The following is a 12,445-nucleotide window of genomic DNA, read 5'->3' as shown; positions in this document are numbered from 1 at the left end:
CAGGTTTTGAGGATCCATTTTATCCAGATCATGTCTACAAGCTAAATAAAGCTTTGTATGGCTTGAAACAAGCACCAAGAGCCTGGTATGAAACTCTTTCCACCTTTTTACTTTCCATTGGTTTCACCAGAGGCAGGATTGATAAAACACTGTTTTTAAAATGGAGAGGGAAGGATTTGATGATTGTCCAAATTTATGTGGGTGGCATCATTTTTGGAAGCACGTGTAATAAAATGTGTGAAGAGTTCACGCAACTCATGACAACTGAGTTTGAAATGAGTGCAATGGGTGAACTCCAATGCTTTCTTGGTCTCCAAGTAAGGCAGCTACAAAATGGTACTTTCATCCATCAAGGCAAATATGCCAAAGAACTTTTAAAGAAATTTGATATGGATGATTGTAAGCCATGTAGTACACCCACTGCTACCAATAAATTGGTCATAATCTGAAGAAAAGGATGATTTGGTTGATCAAACCTTATATAGAAGCATGATTGGGTCTTTATTGTACCTAACTGCATCTAGACCAGATATCATGTTTGCAACATGTGTCTGTGCAAGATCCCAATCAGCCCCTAGAAAGTCAAACCTTATTGCTGTAAAAAGGATATTCAAATACCTAAAAGGTGCTCCCACACTTGGTATCTGGTATCCAGCTGATGGTAAAATTGAGCTTTCAGGTTTCTCAGATAGTGACTTTGCTGGATGTGATAAAACAAGGAAGTCCACTTCAGGAGGGTGCCAATTTCTAGGCAACTGCTTAGTGTTTTGGCAAAGCAAAAAAGCAAGCAGCTGTTTCCACATCCACTGCTGAGGCAGAATATATAGCTGCTGCAAGCTGTACAGCCAACTACTCTGGCTTCAAAATCAGTTACTGGATTTTGGTATCACTGCCTTGAAGACACCACTCATGTTGAACAGTCAGGCAGCAGAAAATATCATCAAAAATCCAGTTTCCCAGTCAACCACCAAACACATCGACATCAGACATCACTTTGTGAGGGATTGCTATGAAAAAGGTTTGATTTCTCTGCATCATGTTCCAACTAAAGATCAGCTGGCAGATGTGCTAACCAAAGCATTAGACACATCCACCTTTGAAAGCTTGATCTCTAGGATTGGCATGCTAAACATGGAATAGCAGGCAACATCCTGTTTTTTCTATGAATAAAGGCATTAAATGTTTTCAGAAAATCAAAAATCCATCCTTAAAAATAGCTAAAAATGATTTTTTCATTAAAAATCCTAAAAAGTCTGCCATAACCACTGATGGGTTCAAAAGTCTGCTCTACTCCAAAAGTCTGTCCACTGCTGAAAGTCATCCCCTGTTCTCATTTTCCTCTGATAAGCACTGATTTTCAAAATCAGTGTTGTCTCCACTACTGTGCTATCCACTGATAGTTAAAAGCATCCACTAGTCTCCATGTCCGTTACAACTACTGCCTTCATCAGTTGTTTTCACAAAAAGTACTGTTCAAAAGTACTATCCTTCACTTCACCAGGGGATGGCATGCGGACAGTACTTAGTGGTCAGACCTTTTGTAACCGCTGCCACGTCAGCATTCACTTTTCCTCTATAAAACCCCCTTTCAAACCTCAGTACTTAGTGGTCAGACCTTTTGTAACCGCTGCCACGTCAGCATTCACTTTTCCTCTATAAAACCCCCTTTCAAACCTCAAACAGGGTTTCACTGTGGAATTGAATTCTTAAAAGTTCTCTTCTCAAAACAGTTTCCATCACATTTTCAATTCTCATCTTCAAAATGACAACATCGAAATCATCTGCAAAATCTTCAAAAGGGGCCTCTCAAAAGGCTACCTCCACAGAAATCCCACACAAACCGTCTCACAATCTACTGGGTCTTCTCACAAAACCCGGCAACATTGATACTTTTGATTCCATCCTCGATATGCTCAACGCATGAAAGTACAAAACTTTGTTAATCGCTGATGCACCCATTTACCTACAAACTCAGAGAGAGTTTTGGAAAAATTGCACCCTTGAAAAACAAGGAGAAGATGTCATAGCCATTAACTCTTCTCTGCAGAAGAAAACAGTCTGACTCACACCGCAATCCATATCAGAGGTCTTTCAACTCGATGATCAGGAAGGTAAAGATCTTTTACCTAAAAACGAGTTAAAATTGACTTAATTGAGAGAGGGTATGCAGACACCATGATGAAGAGGGATACCTTACAAAAAGGTTTCTTTCCTTCTGCAACAAGATTTTTATTTCATACCCTGCTCATGTGTGTTTCAAATAAAACCACTTCTTTTAATGAAATACCATTGAAGATTCAAAACCTGGGATATGCTATTCTTCAAAAAGAAAACTTTAATTATTCCCAGGTAATCTTCAATGATTTGGTTAAAATGTTGAAACAAAAGCATTTTTACTGTTTCCAAGATTTTTAAGTTATTATTTTGAGAAAAAATTCAGTAAAATGATATTGCGGTAATAAACCAAGGTGACTCTTTTCAGATAAACAGCTTAACTGCTGAAACATTTACAAGAATGTCAACACTTTGCAAAACACAAGCAGAGGTGCCTGAGCAGACTTTAGCAGCACGCACTGCTCCTCAGGTATCTGCTGCTGAGCCCACTGCTCAAGGTGATCAAGGTAGCCAAACAACTGCCTTGAAACCCACACCTAAAATCACCAAAAAGCCACAGAAAAAGAAAAATCAAAAACCCCCCAAACCCATCAAAAAGGCAATTCTGGAGGATGAGATACCAGAGCAAATGCCTGTGACAGCACAAAAGTCACAACAAACCACTGCTACTACTTCCTCACAGCAGTTGGTAAAAATATCTCAACCCATCGCTGAAACTCCTCCTGTTTCTTCACAAAAAGAACAGGTTGTACAACAAGGGTCACCACATCATAATGCTCTGGAAGCACTTGTGTCCATCATCCGCAGCCCAATACCCGGGGCAACACCTCTTTCTACACCCAAACTCACATCCCCAATTCCCCCAAACACCAAACTACTGTTGGATGCAATTGATTTGAACCTAGCACAAACCAGTCCTTCTCACTCACCTGTTCATGAGAAAATACCTCAACATGAGACTGGGATTGATGTATCAATCTTTGCTAACCCACCAACACAACCTGAGGAGGTTACACCCCTTGAGTTACAAGTAACTCTTGGTGGTATTCCATGTGAAGCAGCCACTCCAAGTGTTGAACCTACAGGTTTACACTTGGACAGTGGTTACATCCATAAGACTTCCTTGGAGGCAATTCCTTCCATAACACCTCTGTTATCTGCCAGTGACTTTGTATTAACCACTGGTTCCATCAAAAGATTATCAAGTGTTGAAGGAAGAAGACCCCAGTACCAAGAAAAAGGGGCATCCGTTGTTGATGATAGGAGTACACTCCCTACCTCAACCTCTGATAAAACCATTGCTAGTGGGAAATCAGATGATCCCATTCAGTTGGGTGATGGTTTAAAGTACCAGGATTTGACGGACAGAGTTGAAAAACTGGATAACACTGTTGCAGAAATCAAAGACATGCTGCATCAGTTGTTGACAGTTCAAATGGTACAATCCACTGCTATTCCACCTCAAGCACTTGCTCCTCCTCCTCCAGCAGATGTTACAAATGAGCTCTGGAACCTTTTTCAACCTTTTCTCCAACAACAACATCAACTGGCTGAACAGCAACATGAAAAACATGTTCAAGATCTGAAAAACACAATGGAGACTAGGTTTAAGGATACAAAAGCTGACATCAAGGCTATCAAGGCCCATCTGTTGACAAACACTGGCACTGCTCCTCCGACTGTTCTTTATATTAATGATTCCCTCCAGATAATGCCAAAAAAGGGGGAGAAAATTAAGGAGTGGACAAAGAAAGGGATTGATAATGGGTTGTATCTTGATCCAGAAAAGGATGCAATGCTCAGAAATATTCCCTTGCCAGATGGTAGTAAGAAGGTTGATGTTACCCAGAATGCACTTTATGATGCTGTCATAAGTGTAAAAAGGGATAGAGCGGCAAACGATTTATCAAGGTGGAATGAGGAGAAAAGAGCTTTCATGGAGCTGAATGCGCAGGGTTGTTCTGGTGAAAAGGATGATCAAAATCCTGTTCCAAAAAGAAATCTTACTAGAAAAGTAAGGAAACCCAAATCCACACCATCCAGTCTCCCAAAGCATACTTCAAAACCACCATCCAAAAGCCACCAACATCAAACCTCTACCCAAACAGCTGCTGAAACTCCTGCTGTACCAACATCTGATGGTATTTCAATTGTTTCAACAACTGCTCTCATTCCAACACACACTACCTCAGCATACACCACTACCACTGCTTTATCATCATCACTTCCTGCCATAAAGCAGAAGACAGCAGTTGTTACAACATCTGCTGTAATGACCACAGTGGTTGAAACACCAGTTGTTTCAACAGCTGTTGGTCAATCACAAACTACTGCCACCCAAACCACCTCCACTGTTCCATCCAAAACATCATCTACCTCTCCTAAAACAAAAAGGAGAAGGGTTATCATACCAGATGATGATTCTCCATCACCACCACCAACAGCTTTAAAATCCCAAGCACTTGTCACAATTCCAAAACCCATTCCTCTCTCTTCAGCTCAAATTTACAAGCCCTTACCTCCTGCAGGTGTCCAATTTCCTCTTGAACTCATAACAGTCAGAGAAGAAATTAAGTCCTTTTACTATGAGGATGACCCTGCTAAAAGGAGTTTGCCATCAGTTGAAGGATATCCAAGACCAAACAATATTGAAGAATATTTGAAAGTCAAAGCTAAACAAGCAGAGGATATCTCAAAAAGAAATGTTCAAGGAAAATCTGATAGAGAAAATTCAGTAGAATTACCAATTCTTGCTTACACAAGTCAGATCTTTAGAACAATTTGCAAAGAATGTATGTCAACAAATTTCAGAAAGAGCAGATGAAACTCTTAGAAAAGACTACATTGAAAGCATCATGGCAACCAAGAAATACAAGGGGGAGAAACACATGTACAAAAACTGGACCATTCCTGAGCTTGAAAGTGAAGCAGCCAGGATTCAAGAAATGATCAAAAATATGGTCAGACAAAACAAACTGATTTAGATCATCACTTTCAAACATTTTCTAAAAATAACAAGTATCAAGTTAATGAACTTGTTTTTGACTTTTCAAACAATTAGTTATCAGACAAGTTACCAGCAACTATCAACTCCTCTTTCATCAACTATCAGCTCCCCCTGAAAAATTCAAATAGTTTGAAGCTGACAAAGCCTTAGAGTTGAAGTGAATGAAAGAGGAGTTGATAGTTGCTGAATATGGTCAAGGAATTCTGTGTCAAAGTGGGGGAGAAGCTAGGGTCAGGGCCACCTATAAAAGGTTGGAGGAACTTTAGGAAGAAAGATCCGACAGCTCCACAAAAGCCTGACTACTCCAAAGCAGAGGTCTCAAAAAGACCACCAAAACTGAAAGTCAAAAGAACCACTGCTCCTACTGGTGCTGCCATCTACAAAAGAAGGAGTCAAAAACAGTTGGATGCTGAAACAACTCAAGAGTTAATTGCTGGCGATGACCTTGTGAAAGAAGGCTTAAAAAGAATGTGTCACACCCCCAAATTCCACGTGTCACCGGTGGGCCCGGTGTGGGGTACAGTGACGTAGTTGGCATCGTCATGGACAATCAACACAATATAATAATGCACAGCGGAAGCAGAATAGAAACATTTCAACTTTTAAATAAAGTGTAATAATAAATATCACAGTAGTTGAAATGGATCCACAGGCGGATCAAATAAAAATAGAAACAAATAGTTCAACAGATAATTGTCGTCCGAGTTTGCGAGACTATTGTGGACGCTCTCTAGGAAACAGCCAGCCTATTTCCGTATAGTACCTGCACTTAATCTTTTGGGAAAAATACGTCAGTTTACACTGGTAAATACAAATCGACTGACTCATTTTGAAAATGATTGAAAATTTATTTAAATGCACAAGGCATAAATATTTTTATTAACTTGGGATAATTATATAATATAAACTTGTGAACGAATTACATGCACTTATATCTCTGGTGGCCCGGGATCTACTGTCCGGGCTAGAGATTTGATTGACACACCACTTTAAAGAGTTATACACGACGGGTGTACGCCTACACCCCGTGCTCTGGTCGTGGCCATCTCGTAAGATAATGCCAAGGATATCCGGGACATGGTCAATAACCCCCCAAAGCCTTTAAGTAAGACAAGACTGTTTAAACGAAATCACACAAGCTATTCAAGACTGTACACCCATAGGGCGCAGGACTTGTGCGCCCGATCAAGCGGTATTTTAAATACCGTACCCCAAGCCCGTATAGGGAAAATAAGTCAAAATGTATTTACCTGAGCAAGTATAAGTCACAAACGAATAGTGTTGGTAGCTTTTACCGGGCCTCCTAATCTGGAACAAAGGTTTATAATTAACCTATTAGATTCCTAACGGGTCTTTTATTTAAGCCTAAGCTTTGACCGGTTAGTTTTAGGAATGATACAGTTTACGCACGATTAAGCGAAAGACCGGATAGAATGTGATTTAGACCTGACAAGTTTGAATACTTGTATAATATGGGTATACTAAATACATTCTGGATTTCGAAATAAAAATGATATCGTTTGACCCGTTTCGGTCAATTTACGCAAACTAGTTACGTAAACCGAACCGAACGCGAAAAGGGCGATACGGGTAGCCAAAAGATTCAAATGCAAGTTCCCTGAATTAATATGCTTAGAATATGATATCATATCAGTAAGTTATGTTCTACATTGCCCGGAATAGTTTTAAACCCAATTTATGCCTTAGAAGGGCATTTTGGTCATTTAAAAGATAATAAAAGGATAAAATTAGAAATCTGAGTTTCGGGTCTGGTTCATACAGTAAATATACTTAATATAACATATTATATCAGTAGGGTATGACCCATATACCAAATTTATCATTTAAAACCAAACTATGCACCGTAGGGGTATTTTAGTAATTTCACAAGGGCTAAAAATGCCAAAACTGGAAGTCTGAGTTCATATACTCATACTTACTGTTTTTATATGAAAATATGCTAAACACATCAGTAGGTATAGGTCTTATATGTTTAAAACAAGTATAACGCTTTACTATGCGTTAAAACGCTAAAAATACGATTTAAGGGCGTTTTTGGGTTTTCACAATAAATCTGAGATTTTTATATTTCCAGAATACTTAAAATAATTTATTCATCATATAAAATCAGTAGAAAAAGGTTTCGGGTCAAAAGGAGGTGTAAAACTCATTTTATGGCTAAAACGGTCAAAACCGACATAAGCCGAAATGACTAGGCGACCTAGGATCCGTTCAGCCAAAAATTAATTAAAAATCATCAAAATTCCCAGAATATTATAATACATCAGTTGGTAAAAAGTTTTGTACCAAAACGTGGCCAGAAACGGGTTCTACGCGAAAAGGACCGTTTATGTAAATTTATAATATAGTTTTACGCTAATGGCCATAACTCACAATCTGGACCACCAACTGATCCGAAATTTTCGGTGCAAGTTTATATATTAGAAATAAAGGTTTCTATCCTTTCATTTTTCCAAAAATCCCGTTTTAAATCGAAAAGGGCAAAATAGTCAACTTTATGCATAAACCGGAAACATGCATTCGAATAGGCTAAGCATAGACTCAATCAAAGAAAATTCCAGGAAGTTTAACTAAAATAAAAATAGTCAAAAATACTTTCCAATACAGATCTCGAACATGCATGTACGAATCCGAATCGATAGTCTACGAAATAATCGTTTTACAAGACTTTCGGTTCCGATTCATGGCTATACTATAGATCGTCGAGTTGATGATGATTAGAACACATTCTTATATGTATTACAAGTCATTTTTAATGATCAATCAGGTTGCATGTCATCTATATCATTAATCATGTTATTTTTCACAAAAATTGCTTCTGTTGACTTTTTAGAAATAGGTTTGACTCGACATTTAGCATGCATGTAGTGGGAATCAGTTAGTACCCTTTAGAGGGTTTGTTTCCCACATAAATACCAATCTATAACAAGTTTCAATTCGAGAAATGACTGAAAGAAATCCGTTTAATCAGAAAGTCAAAGGTTACGAACACCCAGTTTGACTTTTATCAATAATCACTACAAAAACGGATTAAAGAACGAATTGAAGGCTTACAAGAGTCCTATAGATGTTTAGTGAACACTAGGATCGGCCTTGTTGCTCAGATTTCCTCCAGAAAGCTTGCTTGAAGTTCTTGAATATTGAGAGCACTTGGTTACTATGAAAAATGATCAAGAAATGTGATCAAGACCTGATTTAAAGCCATAATTTCGAGGCCACTGTAGTAGTAGCCATGCAAGACATGTCATTGGTGCATTTGGAGGCGAAACCAGCTGTTAGGCACCCAAAATCGGACTCAAATAACCCATTTTCGAAGTTTCTGTCGCTGGGCAACCCACGCGGCCCGCTTGGGCTTTCCCAGGCGGGTCGCCTGACCCCTGGTTCAGCCAAACAAGTTTCAAACATTGACAGCTTTGACCCCTGAACTTGTACGCGATGTTTCGGCTACTTTTCTCGACCCGTAAACCCCCAAACTTGGTTTTTAAGAACCTTAGGACTTTTACCAACATGGTAATGTCCTCGGATAACTTTGCGCTCAACCGAAAAGCCATGAAATTCAACGTTGACGCTTTTAGTCCCTTAAGTACGGTTTTGGCCATAACTTTCTCATACGTTGACGAAACTTCATGAAATTTTTACCACATATTCTAGTGAGTATATTTTAGCTATACAAAGCTTCGGGTCTGCCAAAAGTTCACTCAGAGGTATAAATTAAACATGTTGACACTTTTGGCCCCTATAGTTTACAATACTTCACTTTTATGCAATTTCCGCGTCGTATGATCCATGAACCATCCGTTTAAGGTTATAAACATTATGTAGGGTTATCATAGAGCCTATTTATCCATTGTTGACACTTTGGACCCTTACGTTCCATAGTTTTCACCGTTTGTCACTTTTAGTCCCTCTAAAGTATGTTTTCACATAACGGAACCTTATGACACGTGTCAAGACATTATTGGACGAAATTTTTCGAGGTGTTACATCCTCACCCCCTTAAAAGAAATCTCGACCCCGAGATTTATTCAAACAAATGGGGATATTTATCTTTCATCGTGGATTCCACTTCCCATGTGAATTCGGGACCTCTACGGGCATCCCACTTGCACGTGCTTCCTTCGAAGCTTCTTTACCTGTCGATCCTCTATCGACAAAGGTTTTTCCACGAACTTTAGACTTTCGTCTATGTGTATGTCTGTATGCGGTATAACCAGTGAATCGTCAGCGAAACACTTCTTCAAATTACAGATGTGAAACACATTATGAATGGCACTAAGCTCTTCAGGCAAGTTTAACTTGTAAGCGACTGCCCCGACACGTTCGATTATCTCGAAAGGTCCTATATATCTCGGGCTTAGCTTGCCTTTCTTTCCAAATCGCATTACACCTTTCCAAGGTGATACTTTAAGCAACACTTTTTCACCCGCTTCGAAGTGAAAATCTTTGCGCTTAGGATCCGCATAACTTTTCTGCCTATCCCTGGCAGCTTTCAAACGATCACGGATCTGAACGATCTTGTCTGTCGTCTCAAAGACGATATCTGGTCCAGACAACTGGACATCTCCAACTTCTGCCCAACAAATGGGCGATCTACACTTCCTACCGTATAAGGCCTCAAAAGGCGCAGCCTTTATGCTGGAATGGTAGCTATTGTTGTAGGAGAATTCAATTAGTGGTAAGTTCTTATCCCAACTACCACCCAAGTCGATCGCACATGCTCGAAGCATGTCTTCCAAAGTTTGAATAGTACGCTCACTCTGACCATCAGTCTGAGGATGATAAGCCGTACTAAAATTCAAACGAGTGCCCAACGACTGTTGGAAACTCTTCCAAAAATGTGACGTATATCTAGTATCCCTATCAGAGATAATAGATATAGGTATACCATGTAGCGCTACTATCTTATCGACGTATAATTGAGCTAACATATCTGAGCTATACGTCTCCTTGATGGGTAGAAAATGAGCTGACTTAGTCAGTCTGTCAACTATGACCCATATGGTATCATTTCCCTTTTTCGTTTTCGGCAACTTGGTGATAAAATCCATTGTCACCATTTCCCACTTCCATTTGGGAATTTCAGGTTGTTGAAGCAAACCTGACGGCTTCTGATGCTCAGCCTTGACTTGCGCACAAGTCAAACACTTGGCCACATACTCGGCCACGGACTTTTTCAAACCAATCCACCAGTAGTTTGATTTCAAATCCTGGTACATCTTATCAGCTCCAGGATGAACGGAATATTTAGAGCTGTGGGCCTCCTGGAGGATAACATCCCGAAGTCCTCCATATACTGGAACCCATATTCGTCCGTTTAGGCGTAGCATTCCATCTTTGTCGTGGGATAACTGCTCCTCAGTTACTCCCAACTTCTCTGCAGGATAGTTAGCTTCCAGCACAGCTTCCTTCTGTGCAGCTAACACCCTTTCATTCAAGCTATTTCTTATTTCAATGCGCTTGGCATTGATTCTGATCGGTTTAACCCTTTCCTTTCTACTTAAGGCGTCGGCAACCACATTTGCCTTGCCTGGATGGTATCTTATCTCACAGTCATAATCATTGAGAGTTTCCATCCATCGCCTTTGACGCATGTTCAATTCCTTCTGATTGAACAGATGCTGAAGACTCTTGTGATCCGAATAAATTATGCACTTGGTTCCATACAAGTAATGTCTCCATAACTTCAAGGCAAATACAACTGCACCCAATTCCAAATCGTGGGTGGTGTAGTTCTTCTCGTGCACCTTGAGCTGTCGAGAAGCGTAGGCAATGACTTTGCCTTTCTGCATGAGTACACAACCCATGCCCGTATGTGATGCATCACAATACACCACAAATTCATCTATACCATCGGGCAATGTCAACACTGGCGCATTGCTCAGCTTCTGCTTCAGAATGTCAAAGGATTCCTGCTGCTTAGGGCCCCAATCAAACTTAATCTTCTTACGGGTTAATGAGGTTAGGGGCGCAGCAATCCTTGAGAAGTTCTCGATGAATCTCCTATAATATCCTGCCAATCCGAGGAAACTGCGAATCTCGGTAGGAGTCTTCGGCTCCTGCCAGTTCATGACTGCTTCTACTTTAGCGGGATCTACTTGGATACCACGCTCGCTTACAACATGTCCAAGGAACTGGACTTCTCGAAGCCAAAATTCACACTTCGAGAATTTGGCATAAAGCTTCTCTTGATACAGAAGTTTGAGAATACAACGAAGGTGTTTCTCATGGTCAGCTTGGCTCTTCGAGTAGATAAGGATGTCGTCAATAAAGACAATGACGAACTTATCTAAATAAGGCTTGCAGACGCGATTCATGAGATCCATGAACGCGGCTGGTGCGTTAGTGAGCCCAAACGGCATCACTAGGAACTCGTAATGTCCATAACGAGTCCTAAACGCGGTCTTGTGTACGTCTTCCTCCTTGACCTTCAACTGATGATAACCTGACCTTAGGTCAATCTTGGAGAAATAACTTGCTCCTTGCAACTGATCGAATAGATCGTCGATCCTGGGTAACGGATACCGATTCTTGATAGTGACTTTGTTAAGCTCACGGTAATCGATGCACAGGCGCATCGATCCATCCTTCTTCTTAACGAACAAGATTGGCGCTCCCCAAGGAGACGAGCTAGGTCTAATAAAACCTTTGGCTAAAAGCTCATCCAACTGCGTCCTCAACTCCTTCATCTCCGTTGGTGCCAATCTGTATGGTGCTCTTGCTACAGGTGCTGCACCTGGTATGATATCTATCCGAAACTCTACTTGCCTATCCGGGGGCAACCCGGGTAGCTCTTCAGGAAATACTTCAGGATGTTCCGAGATAACAGGGATATCCTCAATCTTCGGCTTCGGCTCATCTATGGTAACTTGTGCCATATAAATGACACATCCTTTCTGCATGCATCTGGATGCTTTGAGCATGGACACTTGCTCCGGCAATCCATGCTGGGTATCTCCTTGAATAGTAAGTGACTCACCAGACGGAGTCTTAACTATTACTTGCTTTCTATTGCACAGAATCTGGGCTTGGTTACTCGATAACCAATCCATGCCTATCACTATGTCGAATCCAGCTAGCTTAAAGGGAAGCAAGGATAGCGGGAAAGAATGATTCCTAATGGATATAACACACCCATCTAGAACAGTCGAGGCGGTTTCTATGGTTCCATCGGCTAATTCCACCTCATATTTCACGCTTAAGGTTTTAACAGGAAGGTTCAACAGTTTACAAAACTTATTATCTACAAACGACTTATCAGCTCCAGAATCAAACAAGACTCTAGCAAAAACATCGTTTACAAGA

This window comes from Helianthus annuus, chromosome 7, assembly GCF_002127325.2.
Source record: "Helianthus annuus cultivar XRQ/B chromosome 7, HanXRQr2.0-SUNRISE, whole genome shotgun sequence".
Taxonomy (NCBI): domain Eukaryota; kingdom Viridiplantae; phylum Streptophyta; class Magnoliopsida; order Asterales; family Asteraceae; genus Helianthus; species Helianthus annuus.
This window is presented reverse-complemented; position numbering follows the sequence as displayed.